At 46.2% G+C, this 19,490-nt stretch overlaps 1 protein-coding gene across 1 annotated transcript in view; it reads left to right on the top strand.

The window, feature by feature from the left end:
- The first annotated feature begins 588 nt into the window (after positions 1 to 588).
- The window catches only part of LOC138515885 (neuropeptide FF receptor 2-like), a 620,178-nt gene continuing 601,276 nt past the window's right edge, over positions 589 to 19,490 (top strand). The window contains exon 1 of the mRNA XM_069630644.1: positions 589 to 1,106. The gene's annotated coding sequence lies outside the window, so the exon portion shown is untranslated. The remainder of the gene's footprint in view (positions 1,107 to 19,490) is intronic.

Below are 19,490 nucleotides of genomic sequence, written 5' to 3'. Positions count from 1 at the left end.
GCCCAACCACATGAGCTTCAGGGCCCACTTGTTAGACAATCCCGGCTACGCCTCTGCTTAAGTGTGAAACCAATCCAACAATAGGGGTGCTGTAAGAGAGGGGGGGCGGCGCATCTGGAAGCACAGTTCATCCAATCACTGAAGGGATTCAGCATCCCAAGATGTTGGCGGGAATACGTATCCTCACACACTTTCCCATTAGATCTATTCACAAACGGGGGTAAATAGTATATTGGTGAATGTTCTTATCAGCTAATATATAGCCACATATCTTATGTGGATATCCTGAAAAGATGGAGGGGATTTCACTCTGCGATCGAGTTGGAGACCCCAGTCTAGAATTGTGCGTCTAGAATGATATTCTAGACGTAATCATACGTATAATATAGGCCGCAATCTAGAATGATACCGGCACGGGTGTCACTCAGTCACCGTCCACTATGCTCTCTCATGAGGATTTCGGCAGCGGGTCGGCGGGGGTGCGTCCCTAATCGCGCATTTCGTGGCATTTTGGCAGCTCGAAAGCCTCCGGCAATGACGTCTCAGGAGGCAGATCGAGGGTGGGTGACCTCAGAGGGGCGGCTGCACATCCTACGGGGGAACGCTTCCCTTGCGGGGATCTGCGTGAAATGTTAACTCACTCGTCTGAAATACGAATCGACAGCCGTCCCGAAGTGGCGGATTCCAGAGTTCTGGTGCACGGGATCCCCCGCAGCGCGTGGCATCTCAGCGCAGAGTGCGCAAGGCGTGGATCGGCGGAGGGGGGTGCGCAAGGCGGCAACTTTCTGACAGGGGAGGCAGGGCTGCGCGCTGGCACAGTGAACCCCCAAGTCCAATCCTGGCTGCTGCGCCTGCTCCAGTCTGGCGACCCTACGCCAGCCCCGCACCGCTCCACGCCTCAGTTGCTGGAAACTAAAATACGGACACTTTCCTCTCCGTGTGAACCCCGCCGGTGACACTGCGGGTCAATTTGCGGCTCCCGTGCCACATTCGAGGAGGCGGGGTCTGCGCTGCGAGTCTGTGGATGAATCCGCGGATCCCAGTCCAAGTCCACGTGTAGCAGCCGCAGAGGCACCGCCGCGACCACGGCGCCCTCCGCTCTCCAGGTAAGCCTCTGCATCCCGCCCCGAGGGGTGATTTTACTTGGCGGCTGAACACCTGCGCCTTTGGTGTGGGACTCTTGCTTTGCGAACAGGTGGCATGTGGCAGAGGCGCGCTGCGCTTCTAAGCTTGAGGTGAGGTCTGAGTGCGTGAACAGCGCACCGCTGACACAAATTGTGATCGATCACCACCATGGGTGATCTAACTGGGCGCGCCCCCCGTCCCTCACAGAAAAGACACACACGGCGCCATATACTAAGGCTGACACTTAGACCCTGGCCACGGCCTGTACATCAAACGGTGTGGTGGCGCTGTCCAGCCCCGTGCGGGTCTGAAAGAGGACGGCTGCGCCAAAGAACCACATTCACAACGTTAGAGAGCCATACACCCCAACCTTATTATATGGAACTGAGAGTATATCCTTACAGCACTGTGCTTCAGGACCTTGGAGAGCGCTGTGCGAGCCGCTGTACCCGCCCCACGGGAACCTCTGTGAGTGCCTCCGGCCGACTTCCCACCTAAATCGGGTCCCTACTGGGAGACAGACACACGGGGGGAGTTTGCCTGCAAGAGGCGAATGCCCCAGAGAGAGGGATCCCTGGAAGCGTGCGGAAAAACGCCCCCCCCCCGTGTGAAAGAAGCCCCCGACTCTGATAACAGAAGGGCACACGGGGGCACACAGGAACACCGTCCAGGTTCTTACTGTGACCGATGGGGAGAGGGTCTTTTAACCCGAATCTGCGGGTGTTGGGGGAGATCTGCATTTCAAGCAATGTCGGGGGATTGCTTTATTTCGCATTGTTTTAAATGTGTTCATGTCGCATGGACCTAGCGCCAAGAAGCAGCAGAGCACTTTATTTTACCCGGGGCGCTACGGACATGAGGTGTTCCGCAGTGTGTGCGATTCCGGTGATCCTGAAATACCGAAAGCAGAATGTGATGAAGGTGCGGTGGGGGGGGGGCTTTTGGGGGAGGGGATTAGTGCTGCACACATTTGGTAATGCTGCCCTGGAGTAAATGTGTACTTTGGCGCTCCCTTACTGTCATTATAACAGGAGTTCGGGAAAGGCTCCCCGCAGCTTTGCAGCGCCTGTGAAGATAACTAACCACTGAAACACGCTGGAGAACCCACAGACTGCACCACTTTCAGTCAAGCATCCATGTACATCGTGATTCGTACCTTTTTCAGGATAACCTCTGAGACAGAAAATTGAGATTATTTTTAAGTGCACGTTTGTTCGCGAGTGCACGGGGTGCCGTAGCCTAGTGCATGTTTAAACCGCCGTTCCCTATTGGCCACGGGCCTGAGGTGTTGCCAGATCTGGCTGCTGCATCGGGTCGCTGGCTCTGCAGTTTACCCCGAGCGCTTTATCTCCCTGCTGCCGGCAGACTCTGCAATGCTTGGCTTCACCGAGATAGCACCGCGCACCGGGTCGATTGCCCCCACCCCCGATGCAATCACTGCCCATTGTTTCCATTATACAGTGGCAGACTGGGGTGGGGGTCGATTACAGAGAGCAAAGGGCACTCACTGGGTGGCGGTATTTCTCATGATTTATTCAGTTTTCATCCAAGGATAAAAAGAGGCATAGCACGTGTCCAAGTTGCCGAACTTGGCAGCGGGGAGACCTGGACTGCACTCTCAACTCCGACACTTGACCACACAATCCGTGTGTTTCTGGGCACATCACTCTTTCTCCTTGTGCCACTAGTTGTTGATATGGCAAAGCAATGGCAGAGTGCCTTGTACTGTCCCAATGACCCACCCAGTGGCGTAGCACATTATTTGCGGGCACCCCTGCAAGCAATGCTGTACCCCCCACACCCCACCCAAGCTCCTTAACAAAGCACAGGGCATGCCACACCCGGTCCATGATGATTATGCTGCAGCAGGGGCACATGTGCACTGCACTGGGTGAAAGAAGTAATTTATCTTTTTTAATCAAAGCTTAAATGTTTCACCTGGTGCAGACAGAAGGGGGCGGTGCCTGGTCCCCAAATATACCAGTTGCTTTAGTGAAGGGTGTTCAAATTTGCCACAAGTGTGTGATTGTGTCCCTACCATAGCGAGGGTGCCTAAACTAATGAAAACAGGTTCGGGAGGTGCTGCGGAATTGTTACTCCTTCCCTGAGAAAATGTTTTGAATAATGGGTTGAAATGGTGCCTTACACAGCACACTTTCTCTGATAAATTGTGTAAAAGGCCCGACAGTTTGCAATCGGGTTTGTAGTGTGTAGGGTAACTCATGTAAAAAAGTACAATAGAGCCAAGTCACCAAAAGTGCACAGGGACATTTCGCCAAGGCATTGCCATGCCGGTCCGTGCAATATATTGCAGTATAAACAACATTTTCATACATTTCCATGCTGGCTCCACCAACGTATGCTACAATAAGAATATACTTGTGTTCGCTTTGAGGTGTTTTTTATACTATCATTTCTGGCACTAGGCTCGAAGCTGGCTCTGCCAATAAATGCCAGTACTCCTATGTAAGAGCATGCTCCCATTGGCTTGGCCATTAAAAGTAACATGTCACAATAAGAAAACATTTCCAAACTGGTTCCAAGGTAAGCCCGTCTAGACTCATAAGAACACTTATCATGCTTGCTTCACCATAGTAACATAACAAAAGTAACATAACATAACATAGATGCTCAGTTAATAAAAGGTCACGCTACAGTAAGAAATAGATAGGGCACTACACCAAAACGTCAGTCTTGCATGGTAATACTACATATCATGTTTGCTTTATCAAAGATGCTGAGTAATACATGTCATGTCACAGTAAGCAATGGGTACACTGGCTGCACCAAAATGCTGGTCAGTCAGGTTATGACACACATGAACTTGACTTTTCCCGAAAATACCAATAAAACATGCACCGTCTATAAAGGATGTGTCAAAAATGTTCTAGTGATCCGGGTCTCCCAGGGCCATACACACACAGACAAAAACAAACACACACCCTTTCACCCACCAGTCACCCATACATCTGCTCTCGCATTCATTTACACTGTATTCACCACACAGGCATGCACACACCCACCCAGAATATTCACACATACAATCACATTCATACCCATTCACCCACCAGTCACTCACCCATATACCTTCTCTTGCATACACTGACACTGGGATCTACCCAGAACATTCACACACACACACACACACACACACACACACACACACACACACACACACACACACTCTCACATTCACTCACATTCCTACTCATTCACTCACCAGTCACGCTCATACACATCTCTCGCGTCCACTCACACTGCATCCTCCAGACAGGCACGCACCCACCCCTGCAGAACATTCAAACACACATTATCATACCCATACTTATTCACCCACCAACCACTCACACATAAACCTTCTCTTGCATCCACACTCACTGCATTCTCCACACAGGCACACACCAATCCACCCACTCAGAACATTCAAACACACACTATCACATTTCTTCTCATTCACTCACCTGTCCCATTCATCATACACCTTCTCTTGCGTCCACTCACACTGCATGGTCCACACAGGCACGTACCAACCCCGAACATTCAAACACAAACTATCACACTCCAAATCATTCCCCCAGCAGTTACTCACTCATACGCTTTCGTTCACATCCACTCACACTGTATTCTCCAAACAGGAATGCACCCACCAAGAAAAAAAAAATTCAAACACACACTATCACATTGCTACTCATTCACCCACCAGTCACTCACTCATACACTTTCTCTTACATCCACTCACACTGCATGATCCACACAGGCATGTACCCACCCGAACATTCAAACAAACACTATCACATTCTTACTCATTCACCCACCAGCCACTCACTCATATACCTACTCTCACACCCACTCGCACTGCACTCTCCAAACAGGAATACACCCACCCAGAAAATTCAAACATACACTGTCACATTCCTATTTATTCACCCACCAGTCACTCACTCATACACCTTCTCGTGCATTCACACTCACTGCATTCTCCACACAGGCACACGTTCACCCACCCACCCAGGACATTCAAACACACACTATTACATTTCTTCTCATTCACCCACCACTCACTGACCCATAGCACATACCTGCATCTGAAATGCACTTCACACATGCAAGATATACATCACATTTACAAAAGAAAAGCCCTCTTACCGGTTTTTCCAGCTTCAGTCCATCTCTCTAGGCCACCCTTGGCTCCTACGTATTGCTCACAAACAATAGCCAGGAACCTGGGAGAGCTTTCTGGTTCCTGTATATGAACCATGAGGAAGCCGGAGTAGAGGAAGTTGGAGGGGGTTGGAGCTGAACTTGGCATATGACACGTGCCACATGCACGGTCATCTCCAAACCCTACTGAGTGCATCCATCTCACGCTCCAACCCCTGGACCAGCCTTCATCCTAATGAGTGAAGCCCGGGCCGGGGCCCCACCCAGACCTGGTGTGGCAGGGCCCCCGCTACACCAGTGGACACACCCCTTCACATTCTGGTGATTACGATCCAGTCTCAGCTAGGCCTGGCACGTTATGTCTCAGCTGGGCCTGGCATGTCCTAAAAAGGTCTCCACGACAATACATAATCTCTGAAAGGTGTACCACTGCTCAATGGAGCTAGCTGAACACTACATCAATATAACGCAATTAGCACAAGCATACTGCATTCTGAAAGAGGACATTTTATGGTCCAAATGTAGTCCCTCATTATCAGATAAGAATATGGTGAGGAATGAAAAGGAGCACAACATAAACAGAACAGTAAAGTGCATGGAGGTAATTTTATTTTGACACCTACATTCCATCGGTGGGCCCATTTTCATTTGGACTTCTATGTAAACGCTCCCCTCCTGCAATCTTAAACTTTTCCAGAAATGAGTAAAACAAAGGCAACTTCACTTACACTCTTTATTTTTCCACTACTTGTTTGGAAAAGTGCACATTACTCCCATAATTAATTATTGCAGGCAGCTGCTGCAATAGATTCCCTTTGGAATTCACTTGCTTTTACCAGGTGCTGAAGTCAGAAAGATTCCATAGGAATCCATTATTTTTCACCAGCATAAAAATGCATGCGAGTGGAAAACCTGGTAGATTTGTCAGTGGAGCTTGAAGAGTAGGCGGACATGTTAAGTCCGTTCCACTCGCCAACTTCGTCCCTCAAATTTAAGAACATCCTACAAACCAGAAAAAGTGGTGGCAAAAGTTGACTGCAATGTTTTGCCCCACTTTATCTGGTCGATGAGATCTGAAAAATGACCCCCAGTAAGATGGCCTTGCAGACTTCCAAAAGTAGTTAATTCGTATCAGAGACATATATCATAGCGGAATGATAACTTAAACACGTATTTCTGTGAAGTGTAACATACACACAATCAAAAGAGAGGCAAAGATATTTTTTTAATATCTGCTTTTTTCAAAGGGGTCAGACCCCCACCTGAGAACGAGCATGGTTCAAATAACCTGTGTCATGGAATTTCTTCTACTCAGGGGGGTCTATGACCATGTTTTAGCTCACTGCACCCTTCACAGAGGAGAAATGTCCATTTGCATATCAGTCTTTGTCCCATCCATCAGGGAAGTCCGGCACCAAAATGCTACGCAATTCTCCTCTGAAAAAGAGTACCATGATTAACCCCAGACGTGTTTCATCCTCGTTGGGCCTCCTCAGAGAGATGAAGCTGAGCCTTTCTAAGGTCCAGTGAGCAAGGTCTCCATGTCTGGATTTCACTGGGCTACTTAAGGTGAATCATCGAGTTTTACAAATTTAACTTCAACTATCGATCCTTGTAGGGAATTTGATCTTGCATTGGAAAACGCAAACCATATTCACCTCACATAACACGGCAAATCGCACACATGCGACAATGCACATACATTGCACACATTTACTTATTACTTAACAAGTTCTTAAAACTAAAAGTGCCCTCTCGTTTGGACCTTTCGCATTTACGATTGCAAAGCCTCATAGTTCATAATGTCTATTATTGTAGGGGAATGCCGTTCACTTAATTGGTGCATGCCTAAGATTGGTGGCTCAATGTAGTGTCACACCATTACTTATGTTTACGTAATGGCCATGGATGTCTACTTTTTATTGCATAGCCCCTTTTATATTTTTCAAGTGTTACTCATTATTCGTGTGGTGCGGCTTGTCACCATAAGGTTCCTTCCTCTAATTCTGGTAACGACCAGTGTGTGAGGGATGCACTGAACGGCAGCTGCTGTCAGATGCTATGGACCATGGACACTAGACTCTACACGGAACATCTTGCAGCTAGTGATTTGTTTATTTGCCCCAAGTTGACCAGCTCCGTGATGCCTTGACTTTCACTGGTTCACGGCCGGTGAATCCCAAAATACGTTTGAGTAGCAAGGTAGCAAGGTATTATTAATACCTCCACTTGTTTTTTCCTGTATGCCAGTATTTTACTCACACATTCCTCTCCTTTAACCTAACCCACAGTCAGTCATTGCGACTGATGTGTGTTATTAAAGGTGATGCTTTTCACAGCTTTTTGGGACGTGACCACATTTAGAACAAGAAGGGTGGCAGTCAACGGCCTGAGACCCAGAAGTTCTTTACTTTGGCGCTTACCTCCTCTCTGGTTCAGACTCCTGTTTCTGAGAATTTGTGCAACCGCCGCCGCATCCGAAATACTGATTAGTTCTGTACTGCATAAAGCTTGCTGGTACGGAGAGAGAAGCAAGTGGCACTGCCTTTTTCAGATGGGGAATTCTTTTCCCGGGAAGCAATGAAGATTACTGAGAAGGCATGCAGCGTGCGTGGCAAAAACGAGCCTATGACAAAATCTAGTGAGGTCATAGGGACCCTCAATCTGGGAAGTATAATTACTAACTACCTTATCATGGAAAAAGCTGTTCAGGGGAGTAACATGTTGAGAAATGAGTTGCTTACTGCATCTGCCCCCTGTGTCATTACCCTCACAATCAATTCAACAAACTGGACTTGCTCATGACTCACTGATTGAAGACATTTAAAGTTTGGAGAAAGAAATATCCGGACTGGGAGAAATGTCAGTAAACCCAAGCGCCGCCCGTCAAGTAACAATGGGCCTCATTACAAGTATGGCGGTAGCCATGCTGCTTTTAGCGACATGGCTACCCCCATACCGGGTACCGGGTCCGGGTTCCTGGAATGGGGAAATACCGGGCCATTCCGAACTTGGAGGGCCCGGTATTTCCGCATTCAGGGAACCCGGACCTGGTACATCCCAATTTCCATTTGAGCCACCATAGGGCTCAAGGGAATGGGGAGCATGCTAACAACAGGCCCGTTAATGACGGGCCCCTTGTTAGCATCCTGGTCTGCTGTCGGGACCCGCTAAGGACGCCTGGTTCTACCAGGCGTCCTTAGCGGGTCCCGCAAGCAGACCTCATAATGAGGCGGTAAATGGTTAACGGGACCGGCAGCTTGACCGGTGCCATTAACCCTCTAACGCTTACCTCGTAATGAGGCCCAATGTCTTTTAATGAAGTTGTTCATACCGCCAAGAGTAAACGTACCTTCTCTGAACATGACCATGGTGAGCACAGTAATTCTTTTAAAACTCCTCCTCTGGTTTATGAAGATAGTTTTTAAAATGTTTTTTTCATCCTCATTAGAAGGTCTTTCCACGCATCCCTCTTCCACTGGTGCAGTAAATTTAGTCCGACAGTTATTGATTCATTTATACGATAATGTTGGCTTTGGAGGGCGGTCGCATTCCTCCCTACTAAATGAAATAGCATAATCAATTACACTTTTAAAAAGAGAATTGGGCATGCAGCAATGTAATTACGTTCAGAATCAATTGGATTCTGGATTATTGCAGCCTAATGAAGAAGAAATGGAAGCCAGAACTATAGTACCCGAGGATCGAATCCATGTACAGACCTCGTATTTGGAGTATGGTGCAGCTAAGTCATGTAAGACTAGTGGGCCTCCTAGGATGTCTCCCAGGCACTGGATATTAATGTAAATGAATAATGGCATGTCTGTCTTATTAATAAAGAGTTCAGTAAAAGGACAAATCAAAAAATATTAGAAATCCACCGAATATGAAAAAGGAGGTACTCAAAAATTCTTAAAAGCCTTCGCTAAGAAAATAAACACCCAGGTGATATGAAGTGAAGTAGAGCATGTCCCTGTCCCTGTTAGGGAGAATTCTCATAAATGGCTAATTTCCCTTACCTATTGAGACCCTCAGCAGCTTTGCTGGATTTCTAGGATTTATTTTTTCCCCTGGTAAGAGTGTGAGCCCTTTTCCCACTCTTACATGTGTTTTGCTGTGTGTGTTTTTACCATTTGTGTGATCTTGGTCTCTGGAGCCTCACCTACCCCATAAGCACCATTTTTGTATGTGTTACACACCACCCTTAGTGCAGTAACACAGGGTTGTCTTTTAGACTTCCCTCTGACTCCATTTTTCTGGGACTGACTACTGTCTCCCAGAAACATGTAAAGTTGCCATTAACTTTATGCAGTCTCTTTATACTACAGACCCAGGAGACCCCATTTTACATATTGGGAAGGGTTAATTCTTATCCCTTTTTGTCTGTGTCTCTTGGAGCACTGTTTCGCTCCCTTTACATTAACACTTGGCTGGTGGCAGTGGTATCTACCCTAAAGTTTCTACCGCGATTATCTTATATAAACATGGTAATGTTTTAGGCTATTAGATTAGCCTCGAACATAAACCCGCTTGACCAAATACATTTTATTTTGGCTCCGGTTTGGTTTAGTCGCCATTTCTTTTTGTTAAAGTCTTTCTCGTGTTCTTCTCTGCGTGCCAAACCAGGGTTGATTCCTTTGTTCGCTGTCTTTTCGCAGGCTTCTGCACAGAAGCCCTCCTTAAGGCGCCTGAAAGTCTAGGTAGGCAGGATGTGAGGGAGGGGTCTTCGGACCCCTGCCATGGGTTCCCTTGGTAACCAAAGTCGCACTCTTGTCTGATTGGGTAAGGGGGCTGTCTTTGCCAGGACAGCCACCCTGCTGTGTGATTGACAGCCAGGCTGTATGAATGGGGGAAAGCTGCATAAAAAGCCGGTCTCTGGGACTGGAAAGACAGAGTCGCCACTTGAACGAAAGTACCAATGAGGAACTGGCTGAAGAGGACCCCACAACGACTGAACCGCTGGTGAAACTTCTTCCCTTGAGCTGGTGGGACCAACCAGTTTGCCCAAACTGCAAGCCAGGACCCCTGCTCTGATCGAATTCGCTGTACAAAGCTGCAGTGGGCCAGATAGCCAGAAAGGTTGGACCCTGCTTGGGTTTTAAGGAGAGCACCTTGTATTCGTTGCTTTGCTCGGCTGCTAGTTTCTTCCCTTGGTGGTGCAGGACCCTCCAGTCTTCCTACTTCTGATCAGTCCAACAGTCGCTTCAGGAACCGTGAGCCTGCAGGAACTACCAGGAACGTCCGCCTCATCTACAGCTTCCTCTCCGTTTGAAGGTACTGTGCAAATCCGGTTGTCCATTTCGTTCAACCACGGTGAAAGTGTTTGAAATCTTTCTCCAATCCGAGGGCTTGTCCTTCTCTTCTCTTTGAACTAACTTTTGCATCAACCAACCTCGTCCGGAAACCATGCCACAAACTTTACCGCGAACTACCCTGAACTGTGTGATCTTGAGCAAAAGACTTTCGACCCATTGACTTTGGCCCTAAGCCTTTTCTATCTGATCTCCTCACTGAAGTTCCTCTTGTTCAACTGCCCTGAGTACTTACCTGTTGGTTTGATCTAATTTCTAATAACTTGTGTCTTTCCCTCCCTTTTAAATTGCTGGAGTGCCATTTTGCTACCACCTCATTTTGTGAGCTTAACTTGTCTGGAATTTAAGGGAAGTGGTGTGGTATATTAAGATTGTGATTTTTAACTTGCTTCTAGTAGTGTAATGTTATACAACTGAAGAGTGAAATAAATGTATATGTTATTACTTGAAAACCTCCGGTCAGTGTTTGCCTGAATCATAGTAATTGCCGTCCTTTGTGTAACTATCTGATACTGCTCACTTACTCTTGAGATAAGTCTGGCTGCTCCGCTACTGCTACCACTTTAACAGTGTAGTACAGGCTTGTACCAAAGGTGATTTTGTACTGTCACGTGTAGTCTTAATTGTGTGTGGTGTTCCCAAGGGGTACTGCATACAATTCTGCCTAACAGTCCCTCAATGAAATGATGCTGAAAAAAAATCTAAAAAGAAGCAGAAAAAGAACCGTCAGGATATCAGTTATTATTTTTTATTTTTTTTGCCACAGATGTAATGCCTGATAAGGTGCAGGCATTCCATAATGTGGCTAAGGAAACATATGCCTCTCAGGTCGAATAATCAATAAGCTTTAGTCCAAGGTATGTTGGTGGTTTATCAAATTAAGAGGTTTGAAGTCCAGGGGAGTAAAGCATGCTGATTGTTAAGAAAAAGTAACCCAATGAGCGGGTTGCAGTAAACATGATCCAAGTGGTTACAGCGATCCAAAATCTAGATGATTTAAAAATGGAAGATTAATGCCTACCCTTCGCAGTAGTATTCAGTGATGAGGATGTACCATGGAGCAGATCAAGAGTTTTGACAATCTTCTCTGGTATTCTTTCACTGTGTTTGCTATCTTCGCCAGATCTTAAACAGGTGGAGTTTACAGCAGATGATATTGTGGACAAATGGTTGCTCCATTTTTACTCCAAATATGTGTTTCACGTGTGGTTGGGGGCCAGGAATCCCTTTTACAGAAGGGGCAATATATGTATTTCCCCAAAGTAGTTTTAACAATTGACTTGGAAGTTGCGTCTTTTGTAGGAAATTTGAGGTGCCAAGAATGAAATGAGGAAACAAGTCAGACATGGTTTTGGCTAAAGACATTTATTTAAAAGAAAAGGGGTTGGAAAAATGCTTCACTGTCCCTAATCTAAGAGGAATTTCCCAACCTCAACAAAAAACGTATAGATCTGTCAATGTCAAGATGTCCAAATAAAAGTAAATCCTGTGTTCGTATTTCTATTCTGGCCATCCCATTCTAAAATAACTCTAAGGTGCAAAGTGTAATATTCCTTCTCTTCTTCAAGTGTTTAAAAATGGTCAAAGTTCAATATAAGAGTTCAAAATTCAACAAAACGGTTTTTCAACATGGACAAAAGTGCCCAGTTCTTGAGAGAATCTCGTTTCCTAGGTTCTTTGCATTTAACCTCCAGTTTCGAACGAATCACCACCTTTCCAGGAGGACTTCCTCTCTCCTCTTAGAGTCTTCACATAGTTTACGGATCTTGCCCCATTCCCAAAGGTTTCTCTTTACTTCTAGTTTCAAAGTCAGCTTTCGCCCCATGGACGTTTCCTTCTCTTTATACACTTTTCTTTACAGTTCACACTGTTATTGTTTTCTTTTAACTTCTCCTGCTAATACATCACAGCAGTAGCTCAAGGTTTCCAAGACATGATTTTCCGTTGAGCCATATCATCATAGTTCATAAATTCCCTTTCCTTTTCAAACTTTATAAAACAGAGACATGTGTCTTCACCTGGTAGCCTGCCAGGGCTTTTATATCTCAATAATTCAATGCTTTGTAGTATTAGGGGGAAATGACTCACTTCCCCTGATGTTTGACATGCTGGGTTCACTAATCTGCCCAACACTGTCACTTGTCTTAACAATATTTCACAAGGCAACATGGAATATTTTCTTCCCTTGACCTCTCGCGGGCTTTGTCTTCCCCATTCATGAATATTGCATTTCTCACCAGTTACGAATTTCTCCTGGTGTTTTTTTTCGTTCCTTTTGTTCTATTTTGAAGTAACTGCATTGGTGCGCCGGCCACCCGGTAACCCGTTCACTTCCCCTGGGCTTACCGGTTCCATCTTGCTAGTCCACTTTACTCCATTTAGAATCGTCTCCCCTGAAATGGTCTTCCCTCGGGCAACCACACCCAGGGTGAGGATCAGGTAGCTGCTGGGCTTCCCTGGCCATATGGGGAGAGACTCTTCCAGGGCAAATAGTGATGACATTGCTAGATTTATCACATACCCTTGCCCTACAGTCGGGGTGGTCCCACTGCTGCACACAGGACTGTACATTTTCCTTGAGGGGTTCCTGTTTTTACCCCTGTTTGTGCCACCTGGGAGACCCACTGTTCCAACTGGGGTTACATTATCCCCGATAACTAATTGGGTCAGTAGGGCTTCAGCACTTATTTCTTTACCTTGTCCACCCTTACTGGGATCCTTTAATGATGATGTTGTGGGGCGAAACATTATTTTCATGGGGCAATACTTCACTGGGTGACCATACAATAGAAATATAACTTCTGATCTAAGGGAGGAGATGGAGGTAGAATAGATGGTATACATCTTTGCTTTCACCTTCTTTTGCCCTGAGGTCAATCCTTATTCCACTACATGTAGTACTATCGGGTGTCTCTGGTCCCTGTAGACCCCTGAGTGGTGTCGCTGGAGTGGATTATACCTTTTCCTCCTGGTCTAAAGGGAAACACCCTGGAGGGATGACACATTCTTCCCATGACAGATGCAACACATATCTCCTCATCTTCTTCTCCTACTTTGAGGGTCTCCTGTTTGTAAGTGGGAGTGGGTGGGTTTGATATGGGGTCTCCCTCAGGGGAAATGTATCTTCCCATTCATTCCCAGATCTAGTGGGAGTATTGTCCAAAGTGGTGACTAAGATATTTTGAGACTGGGAAACCTCACGGTTTTCTGTCTCTGTGGGACAAGAAATCTCCCAGAAAGGTGAAAAATGGGGAAGACTGGTATTGTCTCTAATAGGAGCCACACTTAGGACTCTGGTATTTTGGAGGCCTGTGTGAGATACCACTACCGGTTGCTCAAATGGTTTATTGTCCTCCAAGTGTAAAGTGCTAGTCTCACTGGCCCCAGGTTCTATTTCTTGGGGGGAGAAATGCTTCAAAGATTTGAAGAGGGATGGGGAAGTTTACCTCCTCCTCCCCTCCTATAAAATACATGGCATGGAAGAAGGCCAGGAGACACTGAAATCACCCATTCTATTTCAGGCCACTTCCCATCTGACCTATGGTTGACAAGTATGAAGAGAGATACCCACTCAGACAGCTCTACAGACCATGTGCAGTACAAATCTACCCCAGAGTGGATGAGGAGCCCCAGGCTGCAACTAAATACACCACAGTATTGATTAAAGTACCAAGAAGCTATGTTGCTGTCACCACAATTTAGCAGCATTAGACATGAAGCACACGTGCCATCTGTACTTTGGGACACAAACACGCACTCAAATACACGAAGGCCACAAGGGTACAGTTCTATAGATAGAGGACAGACACATATACATACTGTCATTGCTTATATTATTTTGCAATTAGCTAAATGCAGCAACGCAGAAATCAAAAGTAGCAAGAGATCCTGGACAGAGCTTGCAGATGCTAACATGCAAATAACCTTATAGACCTGCAGGAAAATCTATGGGACCTGACAGAACCAAGTGTGACTAACCTATGGAGAATGTAGAATGGTATGAACACTGTAGAAGCTGCATTATGGTTGAGGAAAGCTACAGCAGGCCACAGGTCTCTCAGCAAGGATCAAACTGAGCTGAATTCAGGCTGGACAGAGAGCAAGATGTGTGGGAAAGGACTTGCTGCCAACGCCACAAGATACAGATGACGTTCCATTCACTGAACGACAAAGACACCAGATACAGTAAATACGAATAATTCCTCATAATTCAGAGGTGCACAGCTCAAAATCACAGTTTCGGAGCACGTGACCTGGCTGAAGCAGAACAATGGACAGTGACTAGCACTGGGAAAGGGTGTCAGACTCAGACTACCAGACAGAAGATCGCAACAAAGATGTTACAATGTGAGACAGGTGTTGCACCGAGTAAAAGAACACTCTCATATACTAATGTGGAACACACAAGTTACAATGCAGACACATAGTCATTCATATTACCTTGAAAAGGTACACCAAGAGCTGAGAACCTTTGCTGATCCCAGGCTTTGGGACATCAGCTCTACCCTATCACAGTTTAGTACCCTAGGGGTGGGTAGCAATGGGGAAGAACCAATGGTAAGACCCTCACACTGCAACATTGTTACAGATAGTGACTTGGGGATGCACCAGGCCATCCACCTGACATGGGAGAGCCAGTAGAATAACATATATAGGTGACCATATAGGTTACTAGGCTCCTGTTGCCCAATCCCAGATGTCAATAGGTTTCTGGAGTAGGGCCCAGGTTGTGACGTCACTCTGATGTAACTAGGGCACAAAACTGGCCTGCGAGCTAGGAGAGGTTGACATGTCCATGGATTTCGTCTGTCCCTGTGCTGATCCCTGTAGGTTTTATTTGAAATAAACCGCAGTTTGAACTTGCGGTTAACTGGGTCTTCTGTTTGTCCTGTGGAAGATGCTGGGCCTTCCAAGAGTCTGAAAACTCCTAGTAGCCTTTTGACCTACCCGTCGGGAATCGGTCTGAAATAGAATGGGTGATTGAGGTGTCTCCTGGCCTTCTTCTCTGTCATGTATTTCATAGGAGGTGGAGGAGGGGGTAAACTTCCCATTCCTCTTCAGTCCCCCCTCTAGTCGACCTGTCAAACACAACCCTATATGATAGTCCTTTTGCTCTGAGCTGCCATATCTTTGTTATTCCTCCGAGGTGTCCATACTACTTTGTGTGGTCTTTGAACGACATGTGCATGTAACAGCACACGCTTTCAGGTTTGCACCAAAACCACTTTCCTTCATAGTACTTTTGATCATGCGGGTTGTCCAGCTTCATGGATACAGTTGGGAACAGATGACACTGTGCAGTTTTAGACCAAAGTCTGTCTCGTTCTGCAACAATCTCGTCTTTTGTTCACCCTATGTTTACATCCATCAGTATCTGCATTCCGATAGCCCCTTCTGCTGTTTTCTTGCACCTTGCCATTCAGATCTTGATCCCACACATTGATGTTGCTCCCAGTACGAGGGCTCCTGCTATCACCTTCAGTCCATCTGACAGCCAAGATGGCATCCATGACCAGATATCCACTAGCCAGCTCTTGTCCTTTCCTGTTCTCCTGTTCCTCGTGCTTCATCTTCCATTTTGGCACGCAACTGTGCCAGCTGTGCTACTGCATCTGAGATAGTTCTGTTATATTCATCGTTAGCAGGTTTGAATGTGCAACAGGAACTCCCTATCTTTGCGTGGTGGCCAGTCAAAATGTCGAAAAAAAAATGTCAAAAAAAAAAGTTGAATCTATTATTTTTTTATTTATATGTATTTTTTGGGTTTGGTAAGTATAAAAAATGGGTAAAATACAAAATAAAAATAAAAAGGGGGTTAGGGGGAACCCCCCATTTGAAAAAAAAACATATTGAAAAAAAAATGTGACTTTTTCTTATTTGACATTTTTTTTTCTACATTATGACTTTCGACATTTTTGTTTTCGACATTATGACTATAAACCCTTTGCGCAAATGCCTCCTTCCATAGCCGTGAGGAGATCCAGAACATATCTATTCTGGAGCGCCACAAACCTTATTGCTCTGAGCTCTTCCTGTATGGCGTTGAATCAATTCACAGTAGAGTTAATCATTACCATCAGCTCCCAACGAGTGATCAGTAACCACATGACGTTCGTGTATGCCTGAACCCTGTGTATTATTGATGCAAAGAACATTTGTGTCCTGCTGGACAGCCTGTGTTCTGCTGGAATCTCATCTAGTGCAGTTTCTGGTGTTTCTGAGACGTAATTCCCTCCTCTCTTCACTCTGCTCAATCCTTCCAGGTTCTCTGCCTTTTCAGCCTTAGCTGTTGGTGTCACCTGGACCGATCTCTTCCTTCTCTTATTGTTCATTTTTTCACGAATTCATCAAGCTTTATATCCTTCTTTGGCTCTACCAACGAGGGCATATTGATGTGTACCAATGAGCAAACTCCTCCCCATTCAGGTGACAGCTTCTCATATGCTTTCGATCAAAAGCCCAGTAGTGATCCATCAATACTGCCATTCCTGTCCTCATAGCTGCGAGTTGTTTAACTGTGTTGCACCCAACATTCTCGCCAACTTCAACCTTGCCATTGTTCTGATAGCATAGAGCTGGTGTCTTCAGGGGTATTATTGAAATCGGTCCAGCTTAATTCTCCACCCATGTCAGTCACTTTGCACTCGCATCCCACTCCTTCAGGCACTTGATATTTTCCTCCTGCACCTTCTTCACCAATGATTGGGCTAGTGTCAGTGCCTTGCTTCCCACCACTCCATCTTGCCATCCATTGTGAATGTACACTCATCCATACACTGATATCTGAGGTCTTTCCCAGCAGCCAGGCTTTCCTCCTATTTCCTTCACTGTTGGCCAGGGACATGGCAGTTCCTTCAATGTGATTGTTTTTGTTTCTCCCTTCTCAAGTCCATCAGTTATGTACTGTAAGGCTTCATCTAGCTGCCAATAATTGTTTGTCATGTCTAATGTCTTTATGTAATCATCTTCATATGGGAATGTTCCTTTGTATATCCATCTCAATGTTGCTGACCTCCCTTCGAATCTTCCTCGCTTTTGCACCATTGCAACATACATCAGGCTTTGTGCTCTTGCTGCTGGTATTTCAGTTGCTATGAATGTTCTAGAGGCACTCATGGCATAGGGGATTGAAGAACAGACATAACAGCTCTCCCCAATGGTTTCATTGCCTACTTTTGTAACGTGTTTGTACCACATGTTGTTAGACACTCGAGCAGTGTCTGTGAGATCCATGTCTATTCCCTTCATGTCTTTCTCAACACTGCACCTACCTCTCCTTACCTTATCAGCAGTGTTCTCTCATCCACCTGACATGGTTGTTCCACCTGCTTGGGTTGGGGGAATGTTAGCAGAGGAGATAGCTGTTGCAGTTATAACAACATATCATTGCCAGAATATCAATCCCATCAAGGCATGGGAATTAATAGAAACAAGATAACGATACTGTTCTTTATTGTTCCCTTATTTTCCACTTACGCTGCTGGATCCTTGGAGCCTGGTGATACAGTTGCCCGCCTGAAATGTGCAGAGAAGAACGTTACTGTATTAGTATCGTCAGTGACCTCAGGCCTCACAAACCAAATAACCACTAATTGCAAAGGCAAATACCTCCTCCCAGACCTTTCTTACTGATGCATCTCTTAATGTGGTTAGCACTGGGTGCTCACTGTGCTCAAGTTGTGGGTATGTTTGGGCCAAGTACTCTACGAAGACAAGGTAATATACTCCAGGAGATCATGCTCTAAAGCATCTGGGTATTCTCAAATAGTGGACAAACTGATTAGAGAAAGTGTCTGGGTGACTGGTGGAAGGTAACATCAGTAAAACAAACAATACAATCCCCACGGCATTCACGTAGGCTCTGCATGTGCGTAAAGGTAAAATAACAAACACACATTGGGCCTCATTACAAATTTGCCAGTCCGGTAGTAACGGCGCCGGTAAGCTACCGGGGCTGTTACTACCGGACCGGCAAACCACGAGTTCTGCTTGCAGGTGCTTTTCCGCCCACCAGGTCTGACCTGGTGGGGGACATACCGGTACCCGCGAGCAGAGCATGTCGGAAGCACCGGCACCATTCACGAATGGTGCCGGTGCATCCGACCTCCCATTTGAGCCCCTGTGGGGCTCAAATGGGAATGGGGTATAATTATTACCGGCACCCGACAATGGGGATGTACCGGGTCCGCCGGGGTTGGAATGCACCGGTACATCCCCATTGCCGGGTGGCGGTAAAAAAACAACTCCAGCGGCAGCCATGCCAGTAACTACTGGCATGGCTACCGCCAACGTCCTAATGAGGCCCATTGTATCCTTAATTGATTTGTACAAGTATTCAAGTTGCTGCCTCTGCTGCTTGGGATCGTGTGACCATGGGGTGTCCAGGTCTCCCTAATTGGGTAAGGTCTGCATGCACTTTCATTCATCTAGAACCTGAACATTGGCCCTGTCAGTCACAGAGACTCTGTTACCAGGTGAGTCCACTGCTTTGTAGGGCTTCATGTCCTGCTGTGGTTCCAGACCGATTTGCCTACTACCTTAACAGCACGATCTGCCACCTCTTTGACCACATGCTGGCTGGTAAACTGGGGTGCATTGCAGTGTCTTATAAATTTGCGCAAGAGAACGATGTCACCCACTTTCACAGAGTGTTTCATTCCACAGTCTTGTAGTGCATCATGGCAGTCCATCTCCTCACCGTTTACTGGGCTTCCCTGGATTTGCTGTATTTCGCAAGAGATAAAAGAAATGCTAGCAACCAGAGAAGTAATGTATTCATACATCTCCTGTCCTAAAACAACTGCACTATTCTCACAGTATTTCAGTGCTCTTGTGGGAGGAGCCAGGGGAAGATGCATGCGCCATCCTGTCACCACATCATGGGGCGTTAAA

This window comes from Ambystoma mexicanum, chromosome 6q (genome assembly GCF_040938575.1).
Source record: "Ambystoma mexicanum isolate Mex_15411 chromosome 6q, UKY_AmexF1_1, whole genome shotgun sequence".
NCBI lineage: Eukaryota > Metazoa > Chordata > Amphibia > Caudata > Ambystomatidae > Ambystoma > Ambystoma mexicanum.
This window is presented reverse-complemented; position numbering and strand designations above follow the sequence as displayed.